Source organism: Ranitomeya imitator, chromosome 2 (genome assembly GCF_032444005.1).
Source record: "Ranitomeya imitator isolate aRanImi1 chromosome 2, aRanImi1.pri, whole genome shotgun sequence".
NCBI classification, from domain to species: Eukaryota; Metazoa; Chordata; class Amphibia; order Anura; family Dendrobatidae; genus Ranitomeya; species Ranitomeya imitator.
Window position 1 is genome coordinate 359,830,692 of NC_091283.1, and position 14,430 is coordinate 359,845,121.

The 14,430-nt window shown below is 48.5% G+C and overlaps 1 protein-coding gene and 1 long non-coding RNA gene across 2 annotated transcripts in view; one reads left to right on the plus strand and one right to left on the minus strand.

The window, feature by feature from the left end:
• LOC138663836 (uncharacterized) overlaps window positions 1-14,430 on the minus strand; it is a 269,115-nt gene that overhangs the window by 17,230 nt on the left and 237,455 nt on the right. The window lies entirely within an intron of this gene.
• LOC138663831 (zinc finger protein 271-like) overlaps window positions 11,841-14,430 on the plus strand; it is a 313,366-nt gene continuing 310,776 nt past the window's right edge. Inside the window, exon 1 of the mRNA XM_069750172.1 lies at window positions 11,841-12,005. The gene's annotated coding sequence lies outside the window, so the exon portion shown is untranslated. The remainder of the gene's footprint in view (window positions 12,006-14,430) is intronic.

Consider the following 14,430-nt stretch of genomic DNA (forward strand, 5'->3'; position numbering starts at 1 on the left):
GTACGGTTGGAGGAGTTGATCAGAGAGATCAACGCCCCCTATGTTTTTGTTGTACCCCAGTACACAGGTCAGTTTGCTGACCTCTGTAGAGGTACCCCTTACAGTGCTGAGGGCGCTGCCATCACCGTGTATGGTGGTCAATAGATGTGGTGAGTGGCTGTTGCTCTGGTATTGTGCACCTGTGTTGCTAACATCTTGCTTCATGGGCTGGCTGCACCCTGCAGTGCATTTGTTCCAAGATCTGGGCAGGTAAGTGTTGCTGCCTTTTTTTTCTCTGCTGTTGAAAAATGGTCAATAGATGGACATCCCTTTTGTCCTTGTACTTGACCACCAGCAGGTGGTAGCTACATTGGGCTTTGCTCTCACCTTTCCTGAGAGTGCCCAAGTAGCGTCTTCGGGAGGCCTCTCTGATTTTTGCGGACAGTACCGCAGGCTGCGGTACCTCGCGCAGAGAGTGATTTGTAGAGTGGGATGCTGGTGTAAAAGTTAGCGGTATAGAGGTGATAACCTTTATCCAGCAGTGGGTGCACCAAATCCCACACAATTTTCCCACTCACTCCCAGGATAGAAGGACACTCAGGCGGTTCAATCCTGGTGTCCTTCCCTTCGTAAACTCTAAAGCTGTGGGTGTACCCTGAGGTACGCTAACACAGCTTGTAGAGTTTGATTCCGTACCTGGCCCTTTTGCTGGGCAGGTATTGACGGAATCTGAGCCGCACCTTAAAATGAATTAAGGACTCATCCACACAGATGTCCCTTTGAGGCACGTACACTTCAGCAAACTTTTTGTTGAAGTGTTCGATGACCAGCCGAACTTTGAACAGACTGTCAAAGTTGGGGTCATCTCGTGCGGGACACCGTGCATTATTGTTGTAATGCAGGAACTTATGGATGGCCTCAAAACGTGTCCGGGTCATGACCATTCGGAACACTGGAGTGTTATATAAAATATCAACACTCCAATATTGCCGAAGTTCAGGCTTCTTCAGGATCCCCATGTGGAGGACCAGGCCCCAAAACTGCATCATTTCAACTGCGTCTACAGGAGACCAGTTAGAATATGATGAACCCGAGTTTTGGTCCAAAAATTGCCGAGCATACAAGTTAGTTTGCTCCACCATGAGGTTAATGAAAGCCTCAGAGAAAAAGACTTTGAAAAAGTCTAGTTCTGTGAGGCCGGTGGTGTCAAACTTGATTCCTGATTCTGCCAGAAAATCAGGAATCAGTGGCTTGTGCTTTTCGGGTGGCGGGGTCCATATGGGGTCCGCAGTGGGGTGCGCTGGTTCGTCATCGGCAATGGTGGGCGCTGCCTCATCTTCATCAATGATGGGCCTTGCCTCATCTTCTGTCCTGCGACGTCTGCATGGCAGTTCCGCAGGGCTGGAGGAGGAAGATGAGGAGTGGGAAGAGGATGAGGAAGAATCTGAAAAATAAAGAAAAGTGGGATCCTCTCCCTCGCTATCAGTGTCGGAGGCAAGGAAAGAATTTGCCTCCCCCGCTGAATAGCGCTGTTGGGACGAACATGACATTTTTTTTGTTGTGTGGTGCTTGGCTGTACTTTATTGGTAACTATGTGTAAGTGTGGGGGGGATAGTGCTTGGTGCAAACTCTGAAAAGAAAAAGCTAAAGGAAAAAGAAGCAAATAGGGAAAAAAAATACCTGTGAAAGAAAAGAACAGCAGGCCCTAGCTCTGATAAGTGAACATCGCCACTTATCAAAGTTCGGCCGTTGCTGGGTGTGCGAACGGGGATATGAAAATAAACAGCAGGCACGAGAGCTCTGATAAGTGAACCGCGTCACTTATCAAAGTTCGGCCATTGCTGGGTGTGCGAACGGGGATGTGAAAAAAAAACCGGCAGGCACGAGAGCTTTGATAAGTGAACCACGTCATTTATAAAAGTTCGGCGGCTGCTGGGTGTGCGCACAGGTGTGGTGAAAAAAAAAGGAAAAAGGCAGGCACAAGCTCTGATAAGTGAACTGCGTCACTTATCAAAGGATGGGTGTACGGAATTGGGCAAAGGGGGCTGATGAAAAAAAAGCGAGCACGAGTGTTGATGGGTGAACTGCGTCACCAATCAACGCTCGGCGGCTGCTAAACGTGTGCACGGAGGAGGCGCAAAGAGGGACGGAGGGGGTTAAAAAAGAGGGGGATGCGGGGATGAAGAGAGATCGGGTAGGGGCTGTTAACACTTACGTTTGTAGTCTCTCTTCTTTCTTCGGTTTTCTTTCTTTCGTTCTTTTCTAACGCAGGGGATTGTGGTGTTACAGGCTTCTGTAGCACCACAAGGCCCAGCAAGACAAGATCTGGCTGTGTGACCGCTTTGCAGGAGTCTTCAGCTAGAGTGGGGACCCCTGCAGAGTGGTCAGACAGGTCACCTGCAGGTGACAGACAGGTCACAGAGCAGTCACAACGCTGCTATGAGCTGTCATTGGTGGGATCAAATGATAACATCGATCCCACTAATCCCTGCAGGCCCTGGTGACCAGGCAACTGCCTAGGATCCCTCCGATCCTAGGCAGATCACAGCCAGGTCACCAGCAGGGCACACAGCGGTCACAACGTGACCGCCGCTGTGCCCTATGATTGGCGCGATCGTCGATAGCATCGATCGCGCCAATCAGCTCCTGCACTAGTCTCTGGCCTGCGATCGGTGCGATTGCAGCACCGATCCAGGCCGCTACAGCAGGGGATAGCTGGGTACATCAGGGCACAGTGCGGTAATACCGCCGCTGTGCCCTGCGATTGGCACGATCGGCGATCGCGCCAATCCGGGGGTCTTTAGCCGATGCCTGGCGTTGGCACCCGCCCTAGGATCGAGTACATCGGTACTCGATCCTAGCTTGGGACCTTATTGTTTCAGCCACTCCGATTGGCTGAAACAATGAGAAACGCTGTGATTCAGAATTGAACAGCCAATCACAGCGATCGTGAGGCCTGGGGGGCGGAGCCAGACCCTGGGATGCCGACGCCATCTTCCTGCAGGTAAGATGGCGCCGGAAATTTAATACGATCACCGCGACTTAAGTCGCGATGTCGCATTAAACAGTATGACGTACTATCCCGTCACTGGCAATTAAGTCCCAGGTCACCTTGACGGGATAGTACGTCATATGGGATTAAGGGGTTAATAGCCTAGAGAGGGACCATGGTTATTGGTTCCCCCCTGGCTAAAAACATCTGCCCCCAGCCACACCAGAAAAGGCACATCCCCGTGTAGCGGTGGGATATGGGGTAATAAGGGGAATACGGATACGCTGGGAATAAAGGCAACAGCTCACTACAGGCAGAATACAGATCCGCTGGGAATAAACGCAACAGATTACTACAGGCGGAATACGGATCCGCTGGGTATAAACCCAACAGCTTACTACAGTCAGAATACGGATCCGCTGGGAATAAACGCAACAGGTTACTACAGACAGAATACGGATCCGCTGGGAATAAACGCAACAGATTACTACAGTCAGAATACGGATCCGCTGGGAATAAACACAACAGGTTACTACAGGCAGAATACAGATCCGCTGGGAATAAACGCAACAGGTTACTACAGGCAGTATAAGGATCCGCTGGGAATAAACGCAACAGGTTACTACAGGCAGAATACGGACACACTGGGAATAAAGGCAACAGATTACTACAGGCAGAATACGGATCCGCTGGGAATAAAGGCAACAATTTACTACAGGCAGAATACGGATCCGCTGGGAATAAACGCAACTATTTACTACAGGCAGAATACGGATACACTGGGAATAAACGCAACAGGATACTACAGGCAGAAAACGGATCCGCTGGGAATAAACGCAACAGCTCACTACAGGCAGAATAGGGATCCGCTGGGAATCAAGGCAACAGGTTACTACAGGCAGAATACGGATCCGCTGGGAATAAACGCAACAGGTTACTACAGGCAGAATAGGGATCCGCTGGGAATAAACGCAACAGGTTACTACAGGCAGAATAAGGATCCGCTGGGAATAAACGCAACAGGTTACTACAGGCAGAATACGGATCCGCTGGGAATAAACGCAACAGATTACTACAGTCAGAATACGGATCCGCTGGGAATAAACACAACAGGTTACTACAGGCAGAATACGGATCCGCTGGGAATAAACGCAACAGGTTATTACAGGCAGTATAAGGATCCGCTGGGAATAAACGCAACAGGTTACTACAGGCAGAATAAGGATCCACTGGGAATAAACGCAACAGGTTACTACAGTCAGAATACGGATCCGCTGGGAATAAACGCAACAGATTACTACAGTCAAAATACGGATCCGCTGGGAATAAACGCAACAGGTTACTACAGGCAGAATACGGATCCGCTGGGAATAAACGCAACAGGTTACTACAGGCAGAATACGGATCCGCTGGGAATAAACGCAACAGGTTACTACAGGCAGAATATGGATCCGCTGGGAATAAAGGCAACAGGTTACTACAGTCAGAATACGGATCCGCTGGGAATAAACGCAACAGATTACTACAGTCAGAATACGGATCCGCTAGGAATAAACGCAACAGGTTACTACAGGCAGAATACAGATCCGCTGGGAATAAACGCAACAGGTTACTAGAGGCGGAATACGGATCCGGTGGGAATAAACGCAACAGATTACTACAGGCAGAATACAGATCCGCTGGGAATAAACGCAACAGGTTACTACAGGCAGAATAGGGATCCGCTGGGCATAAACGCAACAGGTTACTACAGGCAGAATACGGATCCGCTGGGAATAAACGCAACAGATTACTACAGTCAGAATACGGATCCGCTGGGAATAAACGCAACAGGTTACTACAGTCAGAATACGGATCCGCTGGGAATAAACGCAACAGGTTACTACAGACAGAATACGGATCTGCTGGGAATAAAGGCAACAGGTTACTACAGGCAGAGTACGGATCCGCTGGGAATAAAGGCAAAAAGATTACTACAGGCAGAATAGGGATCCGCTGGGAATAAACGCAACAGATTACTAAAGGCAGAATACAGACACACTGGGAATAAAGGCAACAGATTACTACAGGCAGAATACGGATCTGCCGGGAATAAAGGCAACAATTTACTACAGGCAGAATACGGATCCGCTGGGAATAAACGCAACAGCTTACTAAAGGCAGAATACGGACACACTGGGAATAAACGCAACAGATTACTACAGTCAGAATACGGATCTGCTGGGAATAAACGCAACAGGTTACTACAGGCAGAATACGGATACACTGGGAATAAACGCAACAGGATACTACAGGCAGAAAACGGATCCGCTGGGAATAAACGCAACAGCTCCCTACAGGCAGAATAGGGATCCGCTGGGAATAAAGGCAACAGGTTACTACAGGCAGAATACGGATCCGCTGGGAATAAACGCAAAAGGTTACTACTGGCAGAATAGGGATCCGCTGGGCATAAACACAACAGGTTACTACAGGCAGAATACGGATCCGCTGGGAATAAACACAACAGATTACTACAGTCAGAATACGGATCCGCTGGGAATAAACTCAACAGGTTACTACAGGCAGAATACGGATCCGCTGGGAATAAACGCAACAGTTTACTACAGGCAGAATACGGATCCGCTGGGAAAAAACGCTACAGATTACTACAGGCAGAATACGGACATACTGGGAATAAAGGCAACAGATTACTACAGGCAGAATACGGATACGCTGGGAATAAACGCAACAATTTACTACAGGCAGAATACAGATACACTGGGAATAAACGCAACAGGATACTACAGGCAGAAAACGGATCCGCTGGGAATAAACGCAGCAGCTCACTACAGGCAGAATAGGGATCCGCTGGGAATAAAGGCAACAGGTTACTACAGTCAGAATACGGATCCGCTGGGAATAAACGCAACAGGTTACTACAGGCAGAATACGGACACACTGGGAATAAAGGCAACAGATTACTACAGGCAGAATACGGATCCGCTGGGAATAAAGGCAATAATTTACTACAGGCAGAATACGGATCCGCTGGGAATAAAGGCAACAGGTTACTACAGGCAGAATACGGATCCGCTGGGAATAAACTCAACAGCTTACTACAGGCAGAATACGGATCCGCTGGGCATAAACGCAACAGGTTACTACAGGCAGAATACGGATACGCTGGGAATAAACGCAACAGATTACTACAGTCAGAATATGGATCCGCTGGGAATAAACGCAACAGGTTACTACAGGCAGAATACGGATCCGCTGGGAATAAACGCAACAGGTTACTACAGTCAGAATACGGATCCGCTGGGAATAAACGCAACAGGTTACTACAGGCAGAATACGGATCCGCTGGGAATAAAGGCAACAGGTTACTACAGGCAGAATACGGATCCGCTGGGAATAAACGCAAAAGGTTACTACAAGCAGAATAGGGATCCGCTGGGCATAAACGCAACAGGCTACTCCAGGCAGAATACGGATCTGCTGGGAATAAACGCAACAGGTTACTACAGGCAGAATACGGATCCACTGGGAATAAACGCAACAGGTTACTACAGGCAGAATATGGATCCGCTGGGAATAAACGCAACAGATTACTACAGTCAGAATACGGATCCGCTGGGAATAAAGGCAACAGCTTACTACAGGCAGAATACGGATCCGCTGGGAATAAAGACAACAGATTATTACAGGCAGAATACGGATCCGCTGGGAAGAAACACAACAGGTTACTACAGTCAGAATACGGATCCGCTGGGAATAAAGGCAACAGATTACTACAGGCAGAATACGGATCCGCTGGGAATAAACGCAACAATTTACTACAGGCAGAATACGGATACACTGGGAATAAACGCAACAGATTACTACAGGCAGAAAACAGATCCGCTGGGAATAAACGTAACAGCTCACTACAGGCAGAATAGGGATCCGCTGGGAATAAAGGCAACAGGTTACTACAGGCAGAATACGGATCCGCTGGGAATAAACGCAACAGATTACTACAGGCAGAATACGGATCCAATGGGAATAAAGACAACAGATTATTACAGGCAGAATACGGATCCGCTAGGAATAAACGCAACAGGTTACTACAGTCAGAATATGGATCCGCTGGGAATAAACGCAACAGGTTACTACAGGCAGAATACAGATCCGCTGGGAATAAACGCAACAGGTTACTACAGGCAGAATAGGGATCCGCTGGGCATAAACGCAACAGGTTACTACAGGCAGAATACGGATCCGCTGGGAATAAACGCAACAGATTACTACAGTCAGAATACGGATCCGCTGGGAATAAACGCAACAGGTTACTACAGACAGAATACGGATCTGCTGGGAATAAAGGCAACAGGTTACTACAGGCAGAGTACGGATCCGCTGGGAATAAAGGCAAAAAGATTACTACAGGCAGAATAGGGATCCGCTGGGAATAAACGCAACAGATTACTAAAGGCAGAATACAGACACACTGGGAATAAAGGCAACAGATTACTACAGGCAGAATACGGATCTGCTGGGAATAAAGGCAACAATTTACTACAGGCAGAATACGGATCCGCTGGGAATAAACGCAACAGCTTACTAAAGGCAGAATACGGACACACTGGGAATAAACGCAACAGATTACTACAGTCAGAATACGGATCTGCTGGGAATAAACGCAACAGGTTACTACAGGCAGAATACGGATACACTGGGAATAAACGCAACAGGATACTACAGGCAGAAAACGGATCCGCTGGGAATAAACGCAACAGCTCCCTACAGGCAGAATAGGGATCCGCTGGGAATAAAGGCAACAGGTTACTACAGGCAGAATACGGATCCGCTGGGAATAAACGCAAAAGGTTACTACTGGCAGAATAGGGATCCGCTGGGCATAAACACAAAAGGTTACTACAGGCAGAATACGGATCCGCTGGGAATAAACACAACAGATTACTACAGTCAGAATACGGATCCGCTGGGAATAAACTCAACAGGTTACTACAGGCAGAATACGGATCCGCTGGGAATAAACGCAACAGTTTACTACAGGCAGAATACGGATCCGCTGGGAAAAAACGCAACAGATTACTACAGGCAGAATACGGATCCGCTGGGAATAAAGGCAACAATTTACTACAGGCAGAATACGGATCCGCTGGGAATAAAGGCAACAGGTTACTGCAGGCAGAATACGGATCCGCTGGGAATAAACTCAACAGCTTACTACAGGCAGAATACGGATCCGCTGGGCATAAACGCAACAGGTTACTACAGGCAGAATACGGATACGCTGGGAATAAACGCAACAGATTACTACAGTCAGAATATGGATCCGCTGGGAATAAACGCAACAGGTTACTACAGGCAGAATACGGATCCGCTGGGAATAAAGGCAACAGGTTACTACAGGCAGAATACGGATCCGCTGGGAATAAACGCAAAAGGTTACTACAAGCAGAATAGGGATCCGCTGGGCATAAACGCAACAGGCTACTCCAGGCAGAATACGGATCCGCTGGGAATAAACGCAACAGGTTACTACAGGCAGAATACGGATCCACTGGGAATAAACGCAACAGGTTACTACAGGCAGAATACGGATCCGCTGGGAATAAACGCAACAGATTACTACAGTCAGAATACGGATCCGCTGGGAATAAAGGCAACAGCTTACTACAGGCAGAATACGGATCCGCTGGGAATAAAGACAACAGATTATTACAGGCAGAATACGGATCCGCTGGGAAGAAACACAACAGGTTACTACAGTCAGAATACGGATCCGCTGGGAATAAAGGCAACAGATTACTACAGGCAGAATACGGATACGCTGGGAATAAACGCAACAATTTACTACAGGCAGAATACGGATACACTGGGAATAAACGCAACAGATTACTACAGGCAGAAAACAGATCCGCTGGGAATAAACGTAACAGCTCACTACAGGCAGAATAGGGATCCGCTGGGAATAAAGGCAACAGGTTACTACAGGCAGAATACGGATCCGCTGGGAATAAACACAACAGATTACTACAGGCAGAATACGGATCCGCTGGGAATAAAGACAACAGATTATTACAGGCAGAATACGGATCCGCTAGGAATAAACACAACAGGTTACTACAGTCAGAATATGGATCCGCTGGGAATAAACGCAACAGGTTACTACAGGCAGAATACGGATCCGCTGGGAATAAACCCAACAGCTCACTACAGGCAGAATAGGGATCCACTGCGAATAAAGGCAACAGATTACTACAGGCAGAATACGGATCCGCTGGGAATAAACGCAACAGGTTACTACAGTCAGAATACGGATCCGCTGGGAATAAAGGCAACAGATTACTACAGGCAGAATACGGATCCGCTGGGAATAAAGACAACAGATTATTACAGGCAGAATACGGATACGCTGGGAAGAAACACAACAGGTTACTACAGTCAGAATACGGATCCGCTGGGAATAAACGCAACAGGTTACTACAGTCAGAATACGGATCCGCTAGGAATAAACGCAACAGGTTACTACAGTCAGAATATGGATCCGCTGGGAATAAACGCAACAGGTTACTACAGGAAGAATACGGATCTGCTGGGAATAAAGGCAACAGCTCACTACAGGCAGAATAGGGATCCGCTGGGAATAAAGGCAACAGGTTACTACAGGCAGAATACGGATCCGCTGGGAATAAACGCAACAGATTACTACAGGCAGAATACGGATCCAATGGGAATAAAGACAACAGATTATTACAGGCAGAATACGGATCCGCTAGGAATAAACGCAACAGGTTACTACAGTCAGAATATGGATCCGCTGGGAATAAACGCAACAGGTTACTACAGGCAGAATACGGATCCGCTGGGAATAAACCCAACAGCTCACTACAGGCAGAATAGGGATCCGCTGGGAATAAAGGCAACAGATTACTACAGGCAGAATACGGATCCGCTGGGAATAAACGCAACAGGTTACTACAGTCAGAATACGGATCCGCTGGGAATAAAGGCAACAGATTACTACAGGCAGAATACGGATCCGCTGGGAATAAAGACAACAGATTATTACAGGCAGAATACGGATACGCTGGGAAGAAACACAACAGGTTACTACAGTCAGAATACGGATCCGCTGGGAATAAACGCAACAGGTTACTACAGTCAGAATACGGATCCGCTAGGAATAAACGCAACAGGTTACTACAGTCAGAATACGGATCCGCTGGGAATAAACGCAACAGATTACTACAGGCAGAATACGGATCTGCTGGGAATAAACGCAACAGATTACTACAGGCAGAATACGGATCTGCTGGGAATAAACGCAACAGGTTACTACAGGCAGAATACGGATCTGCTGGGAATAAACGCAACAGATTACTACAGGCAGAATACGGATCCGCTGGGAATAAACGCAACAGATTACTACAGGAAGAATACGGATCCGCTGGGAATAAACGCAACAGGTTACTACAGGCAGAATACGGATCTGCTGGGAATAAACGCAACAGGTTACTACAGTCAGAATACGGATCCGCTGGGAATAAACGCAACAGGTTACTACAGTCAGAATACGGATCCGCTGGGAATAAAGGCAACAGGTTACTACAGGCAGAATACGGATCTGCTGGGAATAAACGCAACAGGTTACTACAGGCAGAATACGGATCCGCTGGGAATAAACGCAACAGGTTACTACAGTCAGAATACGGATCCGCTGGGAATAAACGCAACAGGTTACTACAGTCAGAATATGGATCCACTGGGAATAAACGCAACAGGTTACTACAGGCAGAATACGGATCCGCTGGGAATAAACGCAACAGGTTACTACAGGCAGAATACGGATCTGCTGGGAATAAACGCAACAGGTTACTACAGGCAGAATACGGATCCGCTGGGAATAAACGCAACAGGTTACTACAGTCAGAATACGGATCCACTGGGAATAATCGCAACAGATTACTACAGGCAGAATACGGATCCGCGATCCTGAATGCGCGCTTCCTTACATTCGAAATGTGCGCCGAAGCGCATAAATGCGCGCTCCTGAATGCGCGCCGATAGAAATGCGGGAATAGCGCGTCGGCAGTGTTGGCAGCCCCCTAAAGGGTTAATACCGGTAGCAGTGTTCGCAGTCTGACCCCCCCACACCCCTCTCTCTGAGCCCCTCCCCCGCGCCCTCTCCCCCCAAAGGGTTAATACCAATAGCAGTGTTGGCAACCCCCTAAAGGGTTAATACCGGTAGCAGTGTTCGCAGTCTGACCCCCCCACACCCCTCTCTCTGAGCCCCTCCCCCGCGCCCTCTCCCCCCAAAGGGTTAATACCAATAGCAGTGTTGGCAACCCCCTAAAGGGTTAATACCGGTAGCAGTGTTCGCATTATGACCCCCCCACGCCTTGCCCCCCTCTCTGAGCCCCCCCGCGCCCTCTCTCCCCCCCCCAAAGGGTTAATACCGGTAGCAGTGTTGCCACCCCCCCCAGAAGGGTTAATACCGGTAGCAGTGTTGCCACCCCCCCCAGAAGGGTTAATACCGGTAGCAGTGATGGCACCCCCCCAAAGAGTTAATACCGGTAGCAGTGTCCGCTGTGTTGACATGCCACGAAAACGAGAAGGGGGTTGGGGCGTGTTTCGCTGGGAGAGCACCCGCCCACCAACTATTACAGCCTCGGGCGGCGCGCAGCTACTGCGCGTGCGCCAGGTGCGCGCGGTCGTGCAGCCTCGGGCGGCGCGCAGTAGCCCTAGCTGCTGCGCATGCGCCATGTGCGCGCGGCCGTGCGGACGCGAGTGCCGCGCGTGCATGTGGCGCATGCGCAGTATGCGCAGTCCTATTATATTCCTGCCCCACAATGCCTAGTTTTCCCGCGTCTCGTCTCCAGTAGCGGCTTCTACAAAACTCAGCTTCCTGGCTGCTATCGGCTCCTCAAGGGACTAAAGGAGGCCCCGCCTCTTCCGGTGACATCATGATTTCAAGGAATCACTCCTGTCCCTCAAGAAACCAACTCTAAAACTAGACGCTTCCGCGGCTCTGCAGGTGGAGGTAGGTGCTGCAGATTCGCCATTACTGGACATTATATAATGCACTGAGAACGTTTAATAACATGTATTTGGTGAGCAGGGGACAGATGGTCGCTCCTCTATTATCTCTCAGTGATAAATATACAATGACTGTGATAATGACGTATAGAGAATATTCGTTGTACGACTTTTCCACAATAATATCTCATTACTTGGGAAGAAATATCACATTTATGTCATCAGACTCCAAATACCAGAACATTTGCTATATTTCTTGCTGCGATGGTGTTACACCGAAGGCAGCGAGTACCAAGAGTGGACCCACTGGACCGTAGAACCGACCCTTCCCCGAGCGAGCGCTCCAGAATAGACCAACCCCTATACAGGGATCGTTTGGGAGCAGGCTCTGGGACCTCTAGAACCACGGATGCCCGGACCAGGGATCGGCTCAGGGAAAACCAATGAGAGAAACGGAGGAGAACAGAGCAAGAAGACTGAGGAGAACCTGGAGACGGCGTAATGGGGCTGAGGACAGGGAGACTGGAGCCTGTGACTAACTGAGAAGAGCCGATGAGGAGATGAAAACTGGACTGAAGGGAAGATGAAGGCAGGGACCAAAGAAACACACCGGACAGGTGCGGGCTCTGGAAGAAAGGAAGGACAAACAAGGGTTAATTAGCAGACAAAGCAGGCGAAGCAAGCGGCAACAAGGCGGCCTAACTATGGCAAGGGAACTTAATAATCAGGCTCCTCCACTAAGGGAGGGCGGCCTGAAGTACCTGACGCCTGTCCTCTATTGGACAGGAAACCCTGCCGGGTCAGGTCACTCAGGAAGAAAAGACTGCAGGGAAGAAGCGCGCCGGGACACCCGCGCAGAGTCTCAGCGGGGGCAGCGAGGAAGAAGTGGCGCGGGTGGCAGCAGACCCAGCGGCAGACAGGGAGCCCGGGACTGAAGGAGAGGTAACACATGGTAACAGTCAATGCCCTGCGATCATAGTGAGATGCTGATGTAACGTGTATCCACCTGGATGAGACGAGGCTGAAGTTGGTTTCTTATTCGTTCAGTTTCTTATTCGGCATTTTTTTTCTTTTCTGTTTTCTTATAGGTTTAACAACAAAAAATGATCATCACAATAATAAAAGACAATGCAGCGAGGAGCCCTGATGTGAATACACTTAAAAACGGCTACAAAAACAATAAAACTGGCACAAAAATGGGCATCAAAGTGGGCACCAAAGAGCGCTAAAGAAAGGGTTAAAGAAGTTGTCCACTGCTATAGTTTTTTTTTTTTTTTAAATCTTGCTATTATGTGCCACTGAAAACATCCACTGTGTTTATTTTAGCAATATTACCTTTTATCATGCTGTAGCAGCACATCTTCAGTGCTGGATTCAGCTCTCATGGGGTTAATCGACAACTTCCTTTCTCCTGAGTTATTGTGCTCTAATACTACAAGTTCCATGATGCTTTGCACTGCCACTAAGCCCGAACCTAACACACCCACTCCAAAAACACACCCAAACCCCTCCCTCCTCCCCCTCCAAAAGATTTGTGATGTCATTTCTGTCCATCTCCTCTTTTACATTTGTCCAACCCACACTCCATTACACACAGAGATAGATAGATGATAGATAGAGATATATATCTATTTCCATAGATATGTCCATATCCATGTTTCTAAACCCCTTCACCCTGGAGCTTTTTTCGTTTATCGCTCCCCTTCCTTCCAGAGCCATAATGTTTCCGTCAATATGGCCATGTGAGGGCTTATCTTTTGCGGGACAAGTTCTACTTTTGAACGACACCATTGGTTTTACCATGTCGTATAACAGAAAATGTGAAAAAAAATTCAAAGTGCAATGAAATTGCAAAAAAGTGCAATCTCACACTTGTTTTTGCTTGCATTTTTGCTAGGTTCACTAAATGCTAAGACTGTGCACACATTGCGGATTTGATTGCAGATCCGCAGCGTTTTTTTGCCATACGGAATTGCATTAAATCCACAACCAATATAAGTCTATGGGAGCCGCAGACTTGTGCACATTCTGCAGAAAAGGCCGCACCGAAACGCAGCTTTTTTTCTCTCTGCAGCATGTCACTTCTTTTGGGCCGAACTGCAGCGTTTCTGCACCCTTAGGCCGGGATCACACTACAGCAAGATACGGCCGTGTCTCACAGGTTAAAACCAAGCTCTGGCACCGGCACTCTGGAGCGGAGCGTGCGGCCGCATAGCAATACATGGAGCCGCACGCTCCGCTCCGGAGTGCCGGTGCCGGAGCTTGTTTTTAACCTGCGAGACTCGGCCGTATCTCGCTGTAGTGTGACTCCGGCCTTACACTTTCATTGAGATCTAAAAAATATCTGCAGTTTTGTTACGGATGTGGGTCCGAGAAACGCTGCAGTTCAGGAGGAGGGAAGTGTGTGGGCGGTGACCAGGGCCGGACTG